The sequence below is a fragment of the Dipodomys merriami genome, unplaced genomic scaffold, assembly GCF_024711535.1.
Source record: "Dipodomys merriami isolate MVZ:Mamm:240054 unplaced genomic scaffold, mDipMer1.0.p SCAF_7, whole genome shotgun sequence".
Lineage (NCBI taxonomy): Eukaryota > Metazoa > Chordata > Mammalia > Rodentia > Heteromyidae > Dipodomys > Dipodomys merriami.
The window spans coordinates 66,452,455-66,472,456 of NW_027206290.1; the positions used below are offsets into that span (position 1 = coordinate 66,452,455).

Here is a 20,002-nt window from a genome sequence, read left to right on the forward strand (position 1 = left end):
TTAAATAAAGGGGTGCATTGTTTCTGGTACATACTTCTGACCACTATCCGGGCAGAGTTTGGGTCTCATCCATCACCATGGTCCTGCTGCAGGAAGGGCAGACAGAGAGGGCAGTGTGCACCAACCCCCTACGTAAGGAGATGGTACCCTACTCTCGGACTCATCCGTGTGTTCCTAGGGATTTCTAAGTAAAGAGATGAAGAGGGGCTGGGAAGGTGGCTCAGTGGTAAAGCGCTTGCCTTGCATGTATGAGGCCCTGGGTTCGATTCCTCAGCAGAAAAACCTGGAAGTAGCGCTGTGGCTCAAGTGGTAGAGCGCTAGACTTGAGCTGAATAGCTGAGGGACAGCGCCCAGGCCCAGAGTTCAGGCCCCATTTCAGGCCCCATGACCGACAAAAGAAAAAGAGGTGAAGCTTCCATCTTTTACTGTTAGACACAGGGCATGCAAAACAAACAGGCAAGCAAACAGAAAACCCACCACACAATTGAGCAGCGAGCTTAAGCCACCCTGCTGAGCGCTGGGACAGGGCACTAGCAGGGCGGAGACCGTGCCCAGGTCCACAAGGGCTGCGCGTGCGCACTGCAGACGCTGAAGCCGCGCGCCCTCAGAGGAGTGGGAGGGGACTGGGCATCCGGGTTCCTCACCCCGCCCCCGCTGCATGAATGAGAGGCGCGGCGCCCCCTCCCCCGCCGGGCCCGCCCCTCGCCGGGGGCCGCTCGCCCGCAGTCCTGTCTCTGCCACCTCAGCCTCGCGGTGTCCCCACGGGCACTCGCCGCTCGCCGTCCTGCGCACGCAACTTGCCCCTGGCCCGCGGACCGTCCCGCACGCCCGTCAGAGTAAGTGAAGGAAGGAGGACCGAGCTGTGAAGGGCCGCCGTGCTCGGGCTGGGGCTGGAGGAACGGGGCGGGTCCGGGTCCGGGTCCGCGCTCAGGTCCGGGATGCTGAAGAACCCCGCGGGCCTGCAGCCTCCACCGCCCCCCGCCCGCCACCTCCCCGCACACACACTCGGGGTGTCCCCGGGAGGGCGGACGCGGCGGCCCCGAGCCCGGGAGGGATGCGGAGGAGGGTCTGGCGCATCCCGGGGGCGGGAGGGGGGGCGGTGAGATTGAGTCCCGCACAATGAGAGGCGCGGAGCTGTCACCTGGGAGGTTCCTGACCCGGGGCAGGTCCGCGGCCCCCCGCACGCCCAGCTCGCGCGAGCCCTGGTGTCGCGTCCCCGGGGCGAGGGAGGCGACTAGGGGGTGGGGGGGAATGAGCGAGGAGGTGGAGGAGGAGGAAGCGCGGGGTGGCCGGGACGGCTGCCGGCCGCCGCGGTGTCGGCGGTGGGGACGCGCCTTGGGGGGCGCGGCGTTGGCTGGCTTTTCCTGGTGCCGAGCGTCCCTCCTCCTTTCTTTGTGGTGCCTGTCGCCTGCCTGGTTGTCACCGTGCGCCTGGCAGTGGTCTGCGGCGAGACCTCTCGCCTTGGCTCCCTCATTAATGAAAGTCATATGGGGGACCTCATCATGGGGGTGGGGAGGGGTGAGAGGCGTGAGTGCTCCCGCAGGCCAAGGAATTAAAGGACCCTTCTTTGTTTCCCGAGATCTAACTCTGTGTGTGTGTGTGTGTGTGTGTGTGTCCTATGAACTGAGAGAATCTGAGATTGTTAAAAAAAAATGGAAAAGAAAGGCGAGGGTGGTAGAAACAAAATAATAATAACTTCAGACCTTTGCCTCCCTTCTCCTCCTCCTGTCCCAGGTGTTATTTCAAACCGCAGTTCCTGGTTTCTCACTGTAAAAAAAAAAAAACACAAACAGTTTTGTTCATTGAAAACGCATGTTTGTCTTCTCGCGTTTGTCTATCTTTAGAACAACGCTTCTGGGATTTGGCTAATGGTTCTAGACTCATCTGTGTACAGTGGCAATACTCCATTGTACAGGACCCTGCTTTCTGGGGTTAATTCATTGATCATGTGTCTTTGTACTTGTGTACGTGTCTGAAGGAATACTCCAACATATCTAGGACGTTTTTTCTTGGCTTCTAAGTACAGAAAGATTGTGTTTCTTCTTGCCTCCCTGTGTTAATAAGAAGGTGGTCCAGCAGGTTCCCTCCATCTCTTTGCTGTTTTTTTTTTCTTCTTAATTCTTTGGCAAAGGATTTTATTGCTTTATTACCCTGGCATGCGCCCTTGCTTTGATCTGAATTTTCCTGTTTTGTTGTCTGGTTGTGCAGCCCAGCTCAATGGCTCCTCTTACAGGACTACTGGAAAACACCTTTTTTCATTGTCTTCATCCCCTGAGAAAGGAGCAAGCTTTGCAGGTTCCCATAGATTTTGCTTAGTGGGACTGCCTGCCTGAATTTGTGGTCTTGATAAGGTTATGGGAAGTTACAGTTAATGTGGACCAAATAGAAAAGTTGTTAGTGTAGCACTAGCTAGCTATTCCTTGCTATATTATTTTTAAACCAAATTATTTAAATTTTAAAAGGTAGTTGTAAGCCGGGCGCTGGTGGCTCATGCCTGTAATCCTAGCTACTCAGGAGGCTGAGACCAGAGGGTCATGGTTCAAAGCCAGCCCAGCAGGAAAGTCCATGAGACTCTTATCTCCAATAAACCACTTGAAAACCGGAAGTGGCGCTGTGGCTCAAGCGGTAGAGTGCTCACCTTGAGCTGAAGAACACAGGGACAGCGCCCAAGCCCCAGAGTTCAAGCCCACGACTGACAAAAAAAAAAAAGGTAGTTGTTACTTTGGTTGGATGATGCTTTTCCATTTCTTTTTTGCCCTTCTAACTTTGTAGAGTGTTAAGAAGTTAGCTAACTAAGTTATTTAAAAAAAAAACAAAAACTTGAGGCCTGGCATGGGTAGCTCATGCCTATAAGCCTAGCTACTCACCAGACTGAGATCCGAGGATCTTAGTTTGAAGCCAGTCTGGGTGAGAAAGTCCTTGAGACTCTTATCCCCAATTAATTACCAAAAAGCTGGAAATGGAGCTGTGTCTTAAGTGGTAGAGCAGTAGCCTTGAGCATATAAGAGTTCAGGAACAGCACAGACCCTAAGTTCAAGCCCCAACACTGGCACACACATACTCCATACTTTGAGAATATTTCTATTTTCTTTTGATTCAAAATAGTGGTGGCAAAAATAAATTATATTGAATGATATGAATAATGGAGTGTTTTTTTTAAAGATTCTCTTTAAGATTATTTTTCAGTCACACCTATTCATTCCTCCAGCGCAAAATGAAATGTAAACCTCCGTAACATCTGCTTAAGTACATTTTCTCTGTTTAAAACATTTGCTTTTAATTTGAAGGGGAAAATTTTCGCATTGTATCAGGATCCATTATTCTTGGTTAAATTTTTACCTTATGATACCACGTTCAAGTTCTTTTTTTTGTTGTTGTTGTAGTAGTAGGGTCTGACCTCTGGGCCTGGGCGCTGTCTCTGAGCTCTTCAGCTCAAGGCTAGCGCTCTACTACTTGAGCCACAGTGCCACTTCTGGCTTTTTTTGCTTAAGTGGTGCTGAGGAATCAAACCCAAGGCCTCATACATGCAAGGCAAATACTCTACTACTGAGCCACCTTCCCAGCCCCTCTTTTTTTGTTTTTTTGTATGAGTTAAAATTAGTAAAAGTTAGCTGGGTGCTGTGGCTCAGGCCTATGGTCCTAGTTACTGAGGAGGCTGAGATCTGGAGGATATTTGGTTGAGGACAGCCTGGGAAGAAAAGTTTGCTATACTCTTGTCTCCAAATTAACCAGCAAAAAGCTGGGCTGGAGGTATAGCTCAAGTGATAGGGTATCCTATTAATCAATGCTTATCAACCCAGAGGTTAATGTTTCTGGTAATTGAAGAATATTCTTTTTTGTTGGTGGTGGTTGTGGGGCTTGAACTCTGGCCTGGGCACTGTCCCTGAGCTCTTCAGCTCAAGGCTAGCACTTTACCATTTGAGCCACAGCCCCACTTCCAGTTTTCTGAGTGGTTTATTGGAGATTAGAGTCTCATGGCCTGGGCTGGCTTTGAACTGAGATCCTCAGATCTCAGCCTTCAGAGTAGCTAGAATTACAAGTATGAGCCACCACACCCAGCTGAAGAAATATTCTTTTTTTTTTTTTTTTTTGCTGGTCGTGGAGCTTGAACTCTGGGCCTGGGCACTGTCCTGAGCTCTTCAGCTCAAGGCTAGCACTCTACCACTTGAGCCATAGCACCCACTTCCAGCTTTTTCTGTGTATGTGGTGCTGAGGAATCGAACCCAGGGCCTCATGCATGCAAGGCAAGCGCTCTACCTCTGAGCCACGTTCCCAGCCCTGAAGAAATATTCTAAAGTAGTTTTATAACACTTAAATAGTATGATAAATTTTTTAGCAGTAAATGTACTATTTATAATCATTAGAATACTAATATTGTTATTTCTGTGATGGTTGAAATATATGTTGATCCTTTGTTAACCAAAACTTGGTACCATTAGCCTCCAACAATGTATGCTAACAAAAATAAAAAAATTTTTCTGTTGAGCATTCTTTATTATAATTGTTGTAGCTTAGTGGTAGAGGTCTTACCTAGCATGAATGAAGCCCTGGGTTCTATTCCTCAGTACCACTTACATAGAAAAAGCCGTAAGTGGCACTGTGGCTCAAGTGGTAGAGCACCAGCCTTGAGCTGAAGAGCTGAGGGACTGCACGCAGGCCCAGAGTTCAGCCCTATGACCAACAACAACAGAAAAAATCAACCTCAATTAGTTAATCAGTCGTTGACAGATTCAACCTCTCAACCTCTGTCAATTCTTAGCAGTTCCTCTGGTACTTTTTAATTTATCTTGTTTTTAATATTTATACAACTATTCCGTGGCTCTTTATCTTTGGATATCACACATGGTCTTCTGTTTTGGTTACTTTTATTCTTTTTCTTTCTTTCTTTTTTTTTTTTTTGCCAGTGCTGGGGCATGAATTCAGGGCCTGGGCACTGTCCCTGAGCTGCTTTTGCTCAAGGCTAGCACTTTACCACTTAAGCCACAGCACCACTTCTGGCTTTTCTGTGTATGTGGTACTGAAGAATCGAACCCAGGGCTTCATGCATGCCAGACCAGCACTCTATCACTAAGCCACATTCCTAGCCCTGGACTTCTGTTTTGGAAATTGAGAATTTAGACACAACCATCATTCATCCTTACTCATACTTTACAATTCTCTGGGCTGGGAAGGTGGCTCAGTGGTAGAGTGCTTGCCTTGCATGCATGAGGCCCTCGGTTCAATTCCTCAGCACCACATAAGCAGAAAAAGCTGGAAGTGGGGCTAAGGCTCAAGAGGTAGAGCGCTAGTCTACAGCTGAAGAGCTGAGGGACAGCCAGACTCAGAGTTCAGGCCCCACAAAGGACAAAAAAAAAAGCTTTACAATTCTCAGTTAAGTCAGTATTCAGTATTTATATGACTATGACAATATGCTACATTTTCTTCTTGTACAACTTTTGTTTCTCTTTAATTAAATATATGCTGCTTTCTTTTTTTTTTTTTTTTCAATTTGCTTGTCTTACTCTCAGACACTAATTCATCCTCAAACCCTCTGATAGAACTGATAATCTTTCAGTATTTTCAGTTAAGCACTCCAGTTTCATTTCTTTTTCCTGGGAGATGGTGGTACTGGTCCTTCTCTCCCCTACTCCAGTGTGGATTGGTTTGCTTTCTGAATTATTGCTCAGCTCTCATTTTAGGATTTCCTTTGTCATTATTTTGGGAATTTTGGCCACCCCCCTATGTTGGATCCCCAACTTCCTGGATCATGTGTTTTCCTTATTAGTAATCTTTCTTTCTCTTTCTCTTTCTTGCTTTCCTTTTCTCCCTCCCTCCAACCTCCCCACACCATGTCACTGATACTACTTTTGGTGTTGTGGACATGCCTCCATCAAGAGGTATGAATTCTTGCCAGAATCTTTAGAGTCAGGAACACAACTGGATGGTCAAGAACATACACCTGGACTTGCTGGGTACCCAGTGCCATCAGGCCAGCATCCATCTTCCATTTGCCTTGTAACAGCTGTTCAGGCAATTTAAAATATATTACCCAAGGTGCATGTGTATTCCTTAGGGAGGGTGGAGGATATTATGTTCTTTTTTAACTTTTTTTTTTTGGGGGGGTGTCCGGTCATGGGGCCTGAACTCTGGGCCTAGGCGCTGTCCCTCAGCTCTTCAGCTCAAGGCTAGCACTCTACCACTTGAGCCACAGTGCCACTTCCAGCTTTTGTTTTTTCTGCTTATGTGGTGTTGAGGAATCGAACCCAGGGCCTCATGCATGCAAAGCAAACACTCTACCACTGAGCCACCTTCCCAGCCCTTTTTAACTTTTAACTTTTAAATGGAATCATAAATGAAAATATCAGTGAACAACATCAGAGTTTTCAGTGTAATGAAATCATCTCTGTAATCTACATAAAGGTTATCTATCAAGTACATTTTAAAAGAATTCACTTCTGGAAATGAAGAACCACTTATGACCAAAAAGAAACTGTGTTTAAGCTACATGATTAAATATGTCATGACTAAATGTGACAGATTGTAAGAATTTCTGTAGTAAAGAGATGAAAACAAAGGGAGCTATATAGACAAAAGCTTAATTGGACATTGTCAGGTTCCTTACATTTTTTTGTCAGTCGTGGGGCTTGAACTCTGGGCTTGAGCGCTGTTCCTGCAGTCTTCAGCTCAAGGCGAGTACTCTACTGCTTGAGCCACAGCGCCACTTCCAGTTTTCTGGTGGTTTATTGGAGATAAGAATCTCACGGACTTTCCTGACCAGGCTGGCTTTGAACCACAATCCTCAGATCTCAACCTCCTGAGTAGCTGGGATTACAGGCCTGAGCCACTGACGCCTGGCTTCATGCATGTTTTTAAATATTCTTTTTGCACATAAATGTTTGCTATGTATTTATTCTATTTATTTAAAGTTCATCTGGCTTTATGATTAGTGGACTTCAGATTTATAACCAAACATCTGAAGTTGACACAGCACCACCCAGAAAAGCTACCACTGATTTGCTAATAAGCCTGTTTTCCCTGTAATTATTGTATTTCAAAGCTTCGCCCCACTCAGTCAACTTCTCAGCAGCCCACCTCTTCCCTACTCAGGTAAGCTGGACTCAGACCTCATTGAGGGTTTAGGAGATTTCAGACACAAGCCCCTCTCTTCTCACCAAAACTAGAAATCTGCCATTCCTAGGACCCATGTTTTTACTCTTTCTCATATCAGAGATCAACTCCTCTATGCTCTTTCTCTTCATCTTTTTCTTGTACTCCTCAAACCTAATTCCTGTATTTGAGCCTGTTCTTATATCATCATCTTTCTATGGGCCTATCCCAATCAGCATACTCACATGCTCTCATGTTTTCCATCTTTAAATGTGGAATAGCAAATGACAAAAAACTTCCCCCACATCCCATTCTTCCTCTTCTGTTTACCTGCATAGTGAAAATGTCTCAAAGGAGAACCCTAGATTTTCTCCCTGCCTCCTATATATTACCTATCACTATGTGAAATTCTCATGTTGATTGATCTTTTAATTTCTTACCCCCACTGGAATGTCAGCTGTAGGAAGGCAGGGACTTCATCTACCCTGTTTATCACCTACTCAATATATGGGCAAAAAGGGCTCAGCTGACATTTTGAACCTGGTAAAATAGCTCTGTTTTCATTTATTTTTTAATTCCTTATGACTTTTTGCTACACTTAAAATTTGAAGAAAAAAAAATGACAACTAGGCCAGGTGTTGGTGGCTCACGCCTGTAATCCTAGCTACTTAGGAGGCTGAGATCTGAAGATGGCAATTCAAAGCCAGCCCAGGCAGGAAACTCTGTGAGACTCTTATCAGAAACCACTCAGAAAACTGGAAATGGCGCTACAGCACTCAAGTGGTAGAGCGCTTGCCTTGAGCTGAAGAACTGAGGGATAGTACCCAGCCCCAGAGTTCAAGCCCCACAACCAACAGAAATAAAAAACTTAAATTAAAAAATGTTTAACTTTTAAAAAATGACAACTATATTAATGATTAAATTTTCCCCTATGGGAAAAAAATTCCCCTAGGTTAAATTGAATTATATTGTTTCATAAGGAAGATTTAATACTGGCAGTCTTGCACCTGGATTCTGTTGGAATTGAATTTCTTCATCTCTTTCATTTTTTGACACGTGATTGGGGTGGTTTTGTCACCTCTCTGTTTCTTCATCTGTAAGATGGAAATAATATGTACTTCGTGTGTTTATTGTATGGCCAAATTTAACACATAAAATGCTGAACTTGAGTCTTAGAATGGAAGTGAACTCAATGAAAACTAATTGTTAATCTTTCACTTTATAATATTTGACTCTGACTTGGTCTCTTTAATACTTATTTCAGAATGCTTGTATCTGCTATGATATGTTGGCTATGAATATGACTCAGCTACTTTTGTTTTTGTCTGTTTTCTCATTCCTTGCTTCTCTATTCCCTAGATTGCCCCTTGTTAGGTTGGTAAAATGATCTTCAGTTGACAGATGAGTATAGCTCTTAACTAGCAGTTTGGTCATTTGATAAATTGTTTTGATCATTTGATAAAATATTTTTATTTCAAGCCAACTCCTATTGTTTAGTTGGCTTGCTCAAAGATGAGGTTCCTTCTTCATATTAATAAGTTTTCTGATTTCTTACCTAAACTTTCAAAATACCCAAATGTCATCAGTTTTTTTAAGTAACTATAAAACATTATTTTTTTCATAGAAGCTAGCTGTAAAGTTAAATATATGTAGCAATAAGCTTTATAAGAGTTTAGAAAGGTGGGCTGGGAAGGTGGCTCAGTGGTAGAGTGCTTGCCTTGCATGCATGTGGCCCTGGGTTCGATTCCTCAGCACCACATAAGCAGAAAAAAAAAGCCAGAAATGGCACTGTGGCTCAAGTAGTAGAGCACTAGCCTTGAGCTGAAGAGCTGAGGGACAGCGCCTAGGCCCAGAGTTCAGGCCCACGACCAGACCCCAAAAATAAAATAAAAAGAGTTTAGAAAGGTGTTAAGTTCTGTCAGCCTTAGGGAATTCTTTTCTGCATGTCAAATTGTTGTAACTTGTTCCCATATTATTTGTCTCAATTTTTTTTTTGAGGAGGGGGAGGTCAGTCATAGGGCTTGGACCTCTGGGCCTGGATGCTGTCTCTGAGCTCTTCAGCTCAAGGCTAGCACTCTATCACTTGAGCCACAGCACCACTTCAGATTTTCTGGTGGTTAATTGGAGATAAGAGTCTCTGGACTTTCCTGCTCAGGCTGGATTTGAATTGTGATCTTCAGATCTCAGCCTCCTAAGTAAGTAGGATTACAGGTGTGAGCCACCCACGCCCGGCTTTCAATTTTTATTTTTGAGGTTCATGTAATAATTGTGTTACTATCACAGATTTTAAGATAGATAATATTGGAGACTATGAGTGGGAGGGGGAAGGAGTGAGGGCATAAGGGGGTGAATATGATCTAAGAGCATTATGTATATGTATGAAAATAGAATAATGAAACCTATTAAAATCATATGAATAAGAGGCAATAAAAAAGAACAATGGTGTTAGTGAATCTGATCAAAGTACGTTGTATGTATGTTTAGAAATATCACCATGAAACTCCTTTGGTAAGTTAATATACTCTAATTAAAAACTTTTGTTTTAAATATATACAAGCTAAAAGTGAAAACAGTTTTTTCTTAAATTGACTTAGGTAGGTAGTGGGGACTCACACAATGATCTGAGCACTTCAGACCTAGTCTACTGTTGGGTAAAGTGAAGGTTCTAAAAGAATGCCAGATGGTTGAAAGGAATTGTGAGCACTCCAACTAGTCTTCCTTTGAAGCCATCTGGCTAAGCCTCCTCTACTCTGGAGGTAGGAACTAGACACTTTGTTCCATGCTAGCTGGCACACAAATAGCTGGCCAGTAGCCTTACTTTTGGTTAGCCACTCTTGGGAAAGCCAACTTGGGTCCCCCAATCTCTTAAGGACAGTCTAACACTGGGGTTGCACCAAGCCTTTATGATATTTTCTACAAGAAGTTAGAGCCAGCCTGCAGGGAGAGGGATCCCTGCTTAGATTATACTAAGGGAGCCTTGGGGCTGGGAACATGGCTCAGTGGTAGAGTGCTTGCCTTGCATGCAAGAGGCCCTGGGTTTGATTCCTCAGCACCACATAAACAGAAAAAGCTAGAAATGGTTGTGTGGTTCAAGTGGTAGGGCTCTTGCCTTGAGCTAAAGAGCTGAGGAACAGTGCCCAGGCCCAGAGTTCAAGCCCCACAACTGACCAAAAAGAGGCGGGGGGGGGGGGGAGCCTTATGGAAAGTTATGAATTAGCTTTGGGAAAGTTTAATACAACTTTAATTTTTATGGGTGTAAGGCTAAGCTTACTAATAAAGGTAGAAGAGTTTTTTTTTTAAGTACAGTACAGTATCAATAGCCAGAGATAGTACTAAACTGATAAAAATCTTTTTTTCATACTAGTTAACCTTTACAAGTGTTGTTTACTCTTTACAACAACTCTCAAAACATGGATGGTAGCCGGGCGCTGGTGGCTCATGCCTGTAATCCTAGCTACTCAGGAGGCTGAGATCTGAGGATGGCGGTTCAAAGCCAGCCCGGGCAGGAAAGACTGTGAGACTCCTATCTCCAATAAACCACCAGAAAAGCGGAAGTGGCGCTGTAGCTCAAGTGGTAGAGCGCTCGCCTTGAGCTGAAGAGCTGAGGGACAGCGCCCAGGCCCAGAGTTCAAGCCCCACGACCGACAAAAAAAAAAAACATGGATGGTAAAACTAAATATCAAAGAAGTGTTCACATTTCACAAGTAAGGAGCTAGGAGCTATTTACAAACCTGTCACAGGGTTATTCAGATGCTATCCTGCTCTAACACTTCTGGAAGGCTTTTGTTTCTAAAGGAAGTTCAGAGATCTTTGCAGAGAATGGCTAGAGAAGAAGGAAATATGGAAAGAAAAGCATCTAAACTTTCTTTTTCTCTTCAAATGCTTTTTGCAGAACTACTGCAGTAAATAAAAATGACTCTTCAGAATTAGAATGAGACAAAGGTGATAAATTCATTTCTTAAAGTTGCCATAACAAATTATCACAAAATTAATGGTTTATAATAACAAAAATTTGTTCCACCACAGTTCTCGAATCAAGAAGTTGGAGATGATGGTGTCAGCCAGGATGCTGAACACCCCCCAATGAGCCTATGAGAGATCCCTTCCTTTTTCCAGTCTGGTGACTCCACACATTCTATCTTCATGAGGCCTTTTTCAATTTCTCTTTCTTATGAGAGAAATATTTCTCTCTCTTATGTCTACCTAAATAATCCAAAAGGGTCTTATTTCCAGATCCTTGACCTAATTACATCTGTAAAGACCCTTCATTCAAATACAGTCACATGCACAGGTATTTGAGGTTAAGATATGCTCATACCATTTGGGGAGTTACTTTTAAACCCACAATGGAGAACAAAATTTTCCTTCGTGATAATCTTTACCACTGTTGTAGTACGAAGTCCCAACTTAGATAAGTATTCAAAAGACCAAGATACAAAATAGTGGAAAATATTGAAAATATAGAAAAGACAGGCAAATGAACTTTATAGGACGACTTATTTCCCAGAAGAGATATTACTTGAGATAGATCATGAGTGATGAACAGATCTTTACCAGATGGTTTGGGATAGCCTGGGATATACGGACAGTGAAAAATAGATAGGACAGTATCTACCAAAACTAACTCATTTGTTACTGAAGTCTGATATTATGAAAAATAGTGAAGAATGAGGCCAGTGGTGAAGAAATAGTGAAGAATAGGCCAAAGTCTGGGTTGTCTTTAGTGTTGGACTGATAAATTTGTATTAGGTCTAGAGTTGCTTACCCATGACAAGAGTTTCTAATTAAGGCCCTTAGAGCTATTATAAGACCCTTTGAAAAATATTTAGTGTTTTTTTCCTATGAGAAGATATTCATATGATATTCTTTTTTCATCTAATAGGCATTCATTAATTTTTTTAAAAAATTGTCATTAAGGAGTTGTACAAAGAGGTTACAATTCATAAGTCAGGTAATGAATCTAATACTTCTTGGACAATGTCACCCCCTTCCCTCCATCTTCCCTATCCCTGCCCATAAATTGCTTGGTTCTTTCTTTATATACTATGTATTTAATACTATGATTGTATTTGTTCATCCTTCCTCCATTCCTTTCCCCCTCTGCTCCATTGTGCCCCTCCAAAAAGACAAAATAGAGAACAGCAAATACAAAAACAGCAATAACAAAAACTAGTCTTTAAGAAAAAGGATTAAATCTGATCAAAGGAGAACATTCATCCTAAGATGAATTTGAGCCACATTTCAATGTACTTTTCACCATAAATACCTGTGGAGTTAGAGTACCCATTGCACCTCTTATCAAATGTGAGTGTATCTACTTCAGGATGATTTTATTCTTTCCTTTGCTAATACATTTTCTTCATCTCTTACATTAAAAAAAAAAAAGGTTAAAAACCACTGTTCTATTAGGAATGGAATGTTTTGAAGTATTTATAGGAGGCTATTGATTTTCTTTTTTGCTTTGAATAACTTAGAAGATAATATGAAAAGTGAACTCCAAAGAACTTTAGTCAGCTCTGTATGAAAATCACATTGTAAATGTCACACATTAAGAGTTAAAATATTATTTCAAAATGGATGTGAGGGAGGCTATAGATTCTTAGAAAAGGAAACAAATGATTAAGCAAGACCTCACAGCATTCAATTCAGAATGCAGCTGTGACTTGTTTTCTGTAGTTCAATTCACTACTACCATCCATTTAGGACTCCAGAATAATAAAAGCATGACACAATTGTGAGAGGCAAAATGGACAGCTGCATTCCTAAAGGGTTTTTAAAAAGTTTATTCTATAGAACTGCTTGTTCTGTACAATTGGTTTTTAGTTAGGTCACCTACTTCAGAAGTAAAACAATATTTATATCATATAGTGTCTGACCACATTGTACAAGAAGAAAATGGATGTTTTCCATATAACTCACTCAACTTGTACCTAAAGAACCACACTGAAAGTTTTTTCACTGATTCCCTTGTTTAGTACCTGAGATTAATACTACTTAATGGACTTAACATACTGCTACTCAAGCTTCTCTGCTAGTAAGGTTCTTTTCTTTAATTTTTTATTATGACAAATTGTAACAACACTCAAATGTAGAGAGTACTATGGAAATTACACCTATATGCACATTCCTCAGATTCGGCAATGAACAAGGATTTTCATTCATTTTATATACAAATTGTAAAAACACTCAAAAGTAGATATTACTGTGGAAATTACACCTATATGCCCATTGCTCAAATTCAGCAATGAACAAGGATTTTTACTCATTTCATGTATCTTTTTATCTTACCTTTCTTTGCTGAAATATCTTAAAGCAAATTCCAGACATCTCTAGAAACTAAAGACATTTCCTTATAAAAGTGTCATTCTTATACCTAAAAATAGTAATAATTACCCCTTCGTGTCACATTACAGCTAGACCCAGTTCAGCTTTGCATTGTTTCAAGAATATCTTTTTGGCCAAACACCAGAGGCTCACATCTGTAAACCTAGCTACTCAGGAGGCTGAAATCTGAGGATAAGAGTTTGAAGCCAGGGGCTGGGAAGGTGGCTTAGTGGTAGAGCGCTTGCCTTGCATGCCTGAGGCCCTGGGATCCGTTCCCCAGTACCACATAAGCAAAAAGAAAAAAAGCCGGAAGTGGCGCTGTGGTTCAAGTGGTAGGGCTGAGGGACAGCGCCCAGGCCCAGAGTTCAGGCCCCATGACCGGACCCCCCCCCCCAAAAAAAAGAGTTTGAAGCCAACCTGGGAAGGAAATGCCACGAGACTCTTATCTCCAATTAACCCTGGAAAATGAGAAGTAGCCCTGTGACTCAACGTGGTAGAGTGCTAGCCTTGAGCAAAAAAGCTCAGGGACAGTGCCAAAGCCCTGAGTTCAAGCCTCATGACTGACAAAAAAAAAAAAAAAAAAAAAGCCAGAAATAGAGCTGTGGCTAAAGTGGTAGTGACCTACATTGAGCACAAAAGCTCAGGGACAGCAAGCCCCAGGACTGGCACACAAAAAAGTTAAAAATCTAAGAATATATTTTGTTTTATATTCTTCAAATTGCTGTACAAAGGGGTTTCAATTTAATGTCAACTTATGTGTACAATGAATCTTGATTAGACTCATCCCTTTCATCACTCTGTGCCCTGTCTATCCCATCCCACTTACCTCTTCAAGTTGCCTAGTTCAGTTTTCTTGTATGTAATGTACATTGAGTATTATTGTTATATATTCCTACCATTCCTCTTTTTCATTACCCACCTATTTAAGCCAGATGCTAGTGGCTTCACCTGCTACCTACTCAGGAGGCTGAGTCCAGTATGATCACAGTTTGAAGCCAGCTAAGGCAGAAAAGTCTTTTAAGATTCCATCTCCACAGTGCACTGGTGGCACATGCCTGTGATCCTAGCTTCTTAGGAGGCTGAGGTCTAATGACCACGGTTCAAAGCCAGCCTGGGCAGGAAAGTCTGTGAGACTCTATCTCCAGTTAACCACCAGAAAACCAGAAGTGGCACTTATGGCTTAAAGTGGTAGAGTGCTAACCTTGAGCAAAAAAGCTCAGAGACAGCGCCCAGGCCTCTAGTTCAAGCCCCACTGTCGACAAAAAACAAAAAATTGAGCCATGGCTCAAGCAATAGAGCCTTCACCTTGAGCTAAAGAGCTGAGGGATAGCGCCCAAGCCAAGAGTTCAAGCCCCACGACCGACCAAAAAATAATAAAAGAGGGCTGGGGATATTATGTAGATGGTAGAGTGCCTGCTTAACAGAGACCTTCAGTTCAAACCCCACTACTACTACTCACACACACAAACCCCACTACTACTACTACTACTACTCACACACACACACACACACACACACATACACACACACACACAAAGAATATTTTAATTATTTTACCTGGTATTCGGCTTGAATTTTCTATCTAACTTTTATTCATCTTTGATTTGCCAAATATCTTCTGTGCCAGGTATTTTCTGGTATGAACTTACAGAAATGCATATTTTTATTAGAAATACTTGATGAATACACTGCATTTAATGAAGTTAAGTTATAGTTCAATTCTGAATTTATTAGATTTGAGGTCATTTTAAACTCTTTCTGACATGTTTCATATGATTTGACTTAAAAGTTCCTATAAAGCTGAAGGAAACTGGCTCCTCAGAGGAATTTCAGTACTTTTTCCAGGCAAAGATAACTTCCCACAAATGCAGTGAAATCAGTGGTGCCTGAACTTAGATTTTATTCAGGCTAACTTCCAACCCTCTTAAAAACTTAAGTATGTATTTTTTTGTTCAGTAAGTTCCAAGTATATTTCTATAAAGGCAAAAAAGAAAGAAGAGGAAGGAAGGAAGGAAGGAAGAAGGGGAAGGAAGAGAAAGAAAAGAAAGAAAGAAAGAGGAAGGAAAGAAGGAAGGAAGGAGGGAGGGAGGGAGGGAAGGAAGAAAAGGAGAGAGGAAGAGAAGAAGCAAGCAAGCAAGCAAGAAAGAACGAGAGGAAGGGAGAGAGAAAGAAAGAAAAGATAGAATGATATAGTAGAAAGCATTTGGGATTTGTGCAAGTTCTGGCATGTCCATTAACTGTGCCTAAACAGTCTTAGAGGGGTACAATTTCACTTGAATACTTCAGAGTATTGTGAATGTAGTTTAGCTTCAGTAATAAAGTGCTTTCCTGATAATGATTGTTGTAATGTGAGGATAGAACAATGGAAAGAGTAAATAGAAAAAGAAATCATCTTCACCATGTCTCAGTTCTTTCCTTTTCACAAATATGATTTGTGCATTATGCACCAGCTTTGCCTATTGCTGAGCCAGGCCTGGTCAGAGGCTCCATTCTAGTGGTTGTCAGATGATGTGAAAATGGTTAGCATATTGCATAGCTCTCTAAGAAGTTACAGTAGCTGTAGACTAAAGAATTGTGTTCCAGTATAGAATGTGAAAGAGATCCAGGTCCCATCACTTATTTTAGCTGCTTTTTTTTTTTGGGGGGGGGGGGTCCGGTCGTGGGGCCTGAACTCTGGGCCTGGGCGCTGTCCTTCAGCTCTTCAGCTCAAGGCTAGCGCTCTACCACTTGAGCCACAGCGCCACTTCCGGTTTTTTTCTTTTTGCTTATGTGGTGCTGAGGAATTGAACCCAGGGCCTCAGGCATGCAAGGCAAGTGCTCTACCACTGAGCCACCTTCCCAGCCCCTTTAGCTGCTTTTGTGTACACGAATAATGTCATGATTGTTGGTACATCTTTCAATACAGAGGATAATAATGTTGTAAGTGAAACTGTTGTACCATTGTCATCTATATTTACTATTTTCCTCTGGTAACTGATTTTCCTGTTGGCTGTTCTACTTAGCTCAACTATTCATAAAAATGTCTAGCATTTTGGTTTTTTTTTTTTTTTTTTGGTCAATTGTGGAACTTGAACTCAAGATCTGGGTGCTGTCCCTGAGCTCTTTTGCTTAAGGATAGCAATCTACCACTTTGAGCCACAGCTCCACTTCCAATTTTCTGATGGTTAATTGGAGATAAGAGTCTCACAGACTTCCCTGCCCCAGCTGGCTTTGAACTGTGATTCTCAGATCTCAGCCTCCAGAGTAGCTAGGATTACAGGTGTGAGCCATCAGCCCCAGGCTATGTCTACATCTATATATTACATTTAGTCAATATATGAATTTTATGAATTAAATGCTAGATATTTTACCTTGGGACAACCAGTTACTGTATATTATAAGTTGAACATCTCTAATATGAACATCTGAAACTTAATATGCTCCAAAATCTGAAATGTTTTGAGTATATCAACATGATGCCAAAAGTAGAAAATTATATGCTGATTTCATGTGACAAGACACAGACAAAACAACAGGCATCTTAAGAATATTGTATAAAATTAGCTTCAGGCTGTAGATATAAAAGTATGTATGAAGGCTGGGCACCAGTGGCTCACCTGTAATCCTAGCTACTCAGAACACTGAGATCTGAGGATCAGTGTTCAAAGCCAGTCCAGGCAGGAAAGCCTGTGAGACTCTGATCTCCAATTAACCACCAGAAAACCAGAAATGGTGCTGTGGCTCAAGTGGTAGAGCACTCGCCTTAGCTGAAATGCTCAGGGACAGCGCCCAGGCCTAGAGTTCAAGCCCACAAACAACAACAACAAAGTACATATGAAACATAAACAACTTTCATGTTTAGACATGGATCCCATCTCAGAGATTATCACTATATATACACAAACAAACCCTATAAATTCCAGAAAAAATCAGAAACTCAGTACAATTCAGATAACGGATATATATATATATATATATATATATATATATATATATATATATATATATATATATTCAGCCTCTATTATGGAAACAAAATATATAGAAGTAATCCTCAAAGCATATTTCACCCAAGTGTATGCATGTTGTTAAAAAATTAAAAGCCAGCCTTTTGACTTTGAAAAGCTAGCCTCTATGTGCCTCAGTTTCTTCTTCTATAAAGTACAATGGTTGGACTGTGATGCATAATTAGTGCTGAAGGTCTTAACTCTGTGGTTCTGGACAGATAATTAGTTTACAAATTGCTGGTGGTCCCTGACTACTTCCTATGTCATATCCATAAGATTATAAGTAAAATTTTCTGTGTTCTAATTAGTGTCCTAATAGGGTGCCATAACAGAAGGCTAGTAGTATATATAGTCTTAGCAAAAAACAGATTTTTCTGAACTAAAACTTGGATTTGTGATCTGGTCTGCTAAATGGTTTGTAACTTAAAAATGATTTAAAATAGCACTGACCTAGAACATCAGTGTATGTGATGGGTTTAGCTGTAACAGAAATCCCAACAGTGGAGATGGGAGGGCAGGGATGGTAGGGGAAAAACAAAGGAGGAGGCAACAATGCTTGATAAGAAATGTACTCATTACCTTGCTCATGTAATTATAACCCCTCTGTATGGTATTTTCACAATAAAATAACTTATTAAAAAAAGAAATCCCAATGGTAAGTGGTTTAAAATAAGATTAATATTTTTTCTGTTCATGTAAAGTTGACACAAATCTGGTATGCAGCTTCATGTCATAAGGGATCTTCTATTTATGTTTCCTTCAACATTCCTTTCTCCCTCTCCCTATCTCCCTCCCTCCATTCCTGCCTTCCTCCCCCTCTCTCCCTTTCTCCTGTCTCTCCCCTTTCCTTTTTTCTTCCCTCTTTCCCCCTCTCTCTCTTTTTCTCTCTGTCCCTCTTTCTCACTCCTGCAGTGTTGTGGATAGAACTTAGGGCCTTACACATACTAAGCAGTACTCTACCACTGACCTGCATCCCCGGCCTGTAGGCCCCATTCTTATTTAATAAGATAGTTTATAAATAAGATCTTATTTAATAAGATCTACATTCCAGAGAACAGTATGGGGAAAGGTTTGGAGCAAAAGGTACAAAAAGCAACTGCCAGCGCTTTTATATTAAGCAAGATTCCGGGACACTCACATTCTTCATTGCATTGGCCAAAGGTGAGACATGTGAACAAGCATAGCTACAGGAAGGGTGAGAATTGAAGCCAGGTACCCAACTAAAAATTCTAATCACAGTAGAAAGAAAGAACAAATATTGGAGGAACCAGGAGAGGAAGGCAAACCCATCACTCTGCCACCATATTGTTCATTATGAACAAAAGAGAAAAACAATGGCATTGGCCATTTACCCCTTTTTCTAAGGGAAGCTTCCATGTTTGTGATAGCTAATATTAACTCTGTAGGTGGGAATGTCCTTTTAGAGAAGAAAGGTTAACAATGTAGTAAAAACATCACTTTCCAATATGTCACTTTCTTTTCTGTAATTGGGTTTGTGCAAGGGGATCATTCAAGAGAAACTTGGTAGGTGTGTTCGCTGGTTTGAATGGTGTATGAACTGATTCCTTTATGAGTTGAGTTAGTATGCACTTTTTCCACACAGTCCAGTAACTCTTAGCAAAAATCAAGCAGGGAATAACCCAAACAAAGGTACACAGTGATCTTACTTTAAGAGTCCATCTTTCCTAAACCTCTCTCTCATTCCTGATCTTTTAGGGTGTAAACATCACTGTAGTCTAACATAATCATGTATAAAATCAAATAATACTGCTTTGCATGATGAAGATTGTAATAGTAGTCTTTTCAAATGTTTTTAAAAAGTAAAAAGAGCTTCCAGGACTAGTAATATTGTGACCCTTTAAGAAAGCATTTAGAGAGAGGTTATTCACCATTCCAGAATGATTATAACTTTTTCAGAATTTTTCAAAATACAAAATCAGCACAAACAGATTTACCTCTCATAATATTGAAGAGTAGTATGCTTCTTCTGCTCTATTGCCTTCATTGGTCCATCCTCTGCCTGAAATTATCTTAAAGATAGGATTTTCCTATGTCTTTCTAAAAAGGGGGAACAAAGTGATCATAGTAGATAAAAGAGGGACTTGGGGGTAGCTAGGACTGTAATATTTAGAAATTTAAGGTAATTATCACCAGCATCAATGTTCATAAGAACAGCCTATATGCTTTCTGGATTTATAGCTATTTGAAAATTGCTGAATTAGTCATGAACATCTTTGATACTGTTTTTGTTTTTGTTTTTTGTCCGGTCGGTCTTTGGGGCCTGAACTCTGGGCCTGGGCACTGTCCCTTAGCTCTTCAGCTCAAGGCTAGCGCTCTACCTCTTGAGCCACAGCACCACTTCCGGCTTTTTTCTTTTTGCTCATGTGGTGCTGAGGAATCGAACCCAGGGCCTCACGCATGCAAGGCAAGCGCTCTCCCACTGAGCCACCTTCCCAGCCCCCTTTGATACTGTTTTATGGCCATAAAAATTTCCATTTACACAAATAAGATCCCCAAAAGGATAGGCTTTTAATATATACAGATTAGCCATCTAGAAATCGTTGTGGAAGAAATGTTGCTAAACTAATATCTATTTCCCCCAATTC

At 41.5% G+C, this 20,002-nt stretch overlaps 1 protein-coding gene across 2 annotated transcripts in view; it reads left to right on the top strand.

Annotated features, from left to right (window-relative positions):
• The first annotated feature begins 712 nt into the window (after nucleotides 1–712).
• Rnf24 (ring finger protein 24) overlaps nucleotides 713–20,002 on the top strand; it is a 63,396-nt gene continuing 44,106 nt past the window's right edge. For both annotated transcript variants that reach the window (XM_070006842.1, XM_070006843.1), the window contains exon 1: nucleotides 713–836. The gene's annotated coding sequence lies outside the window, so the exon portion shown is untranslated. The remainder of the gene's footprint in view (nucleotides 837–20,002) is intronic.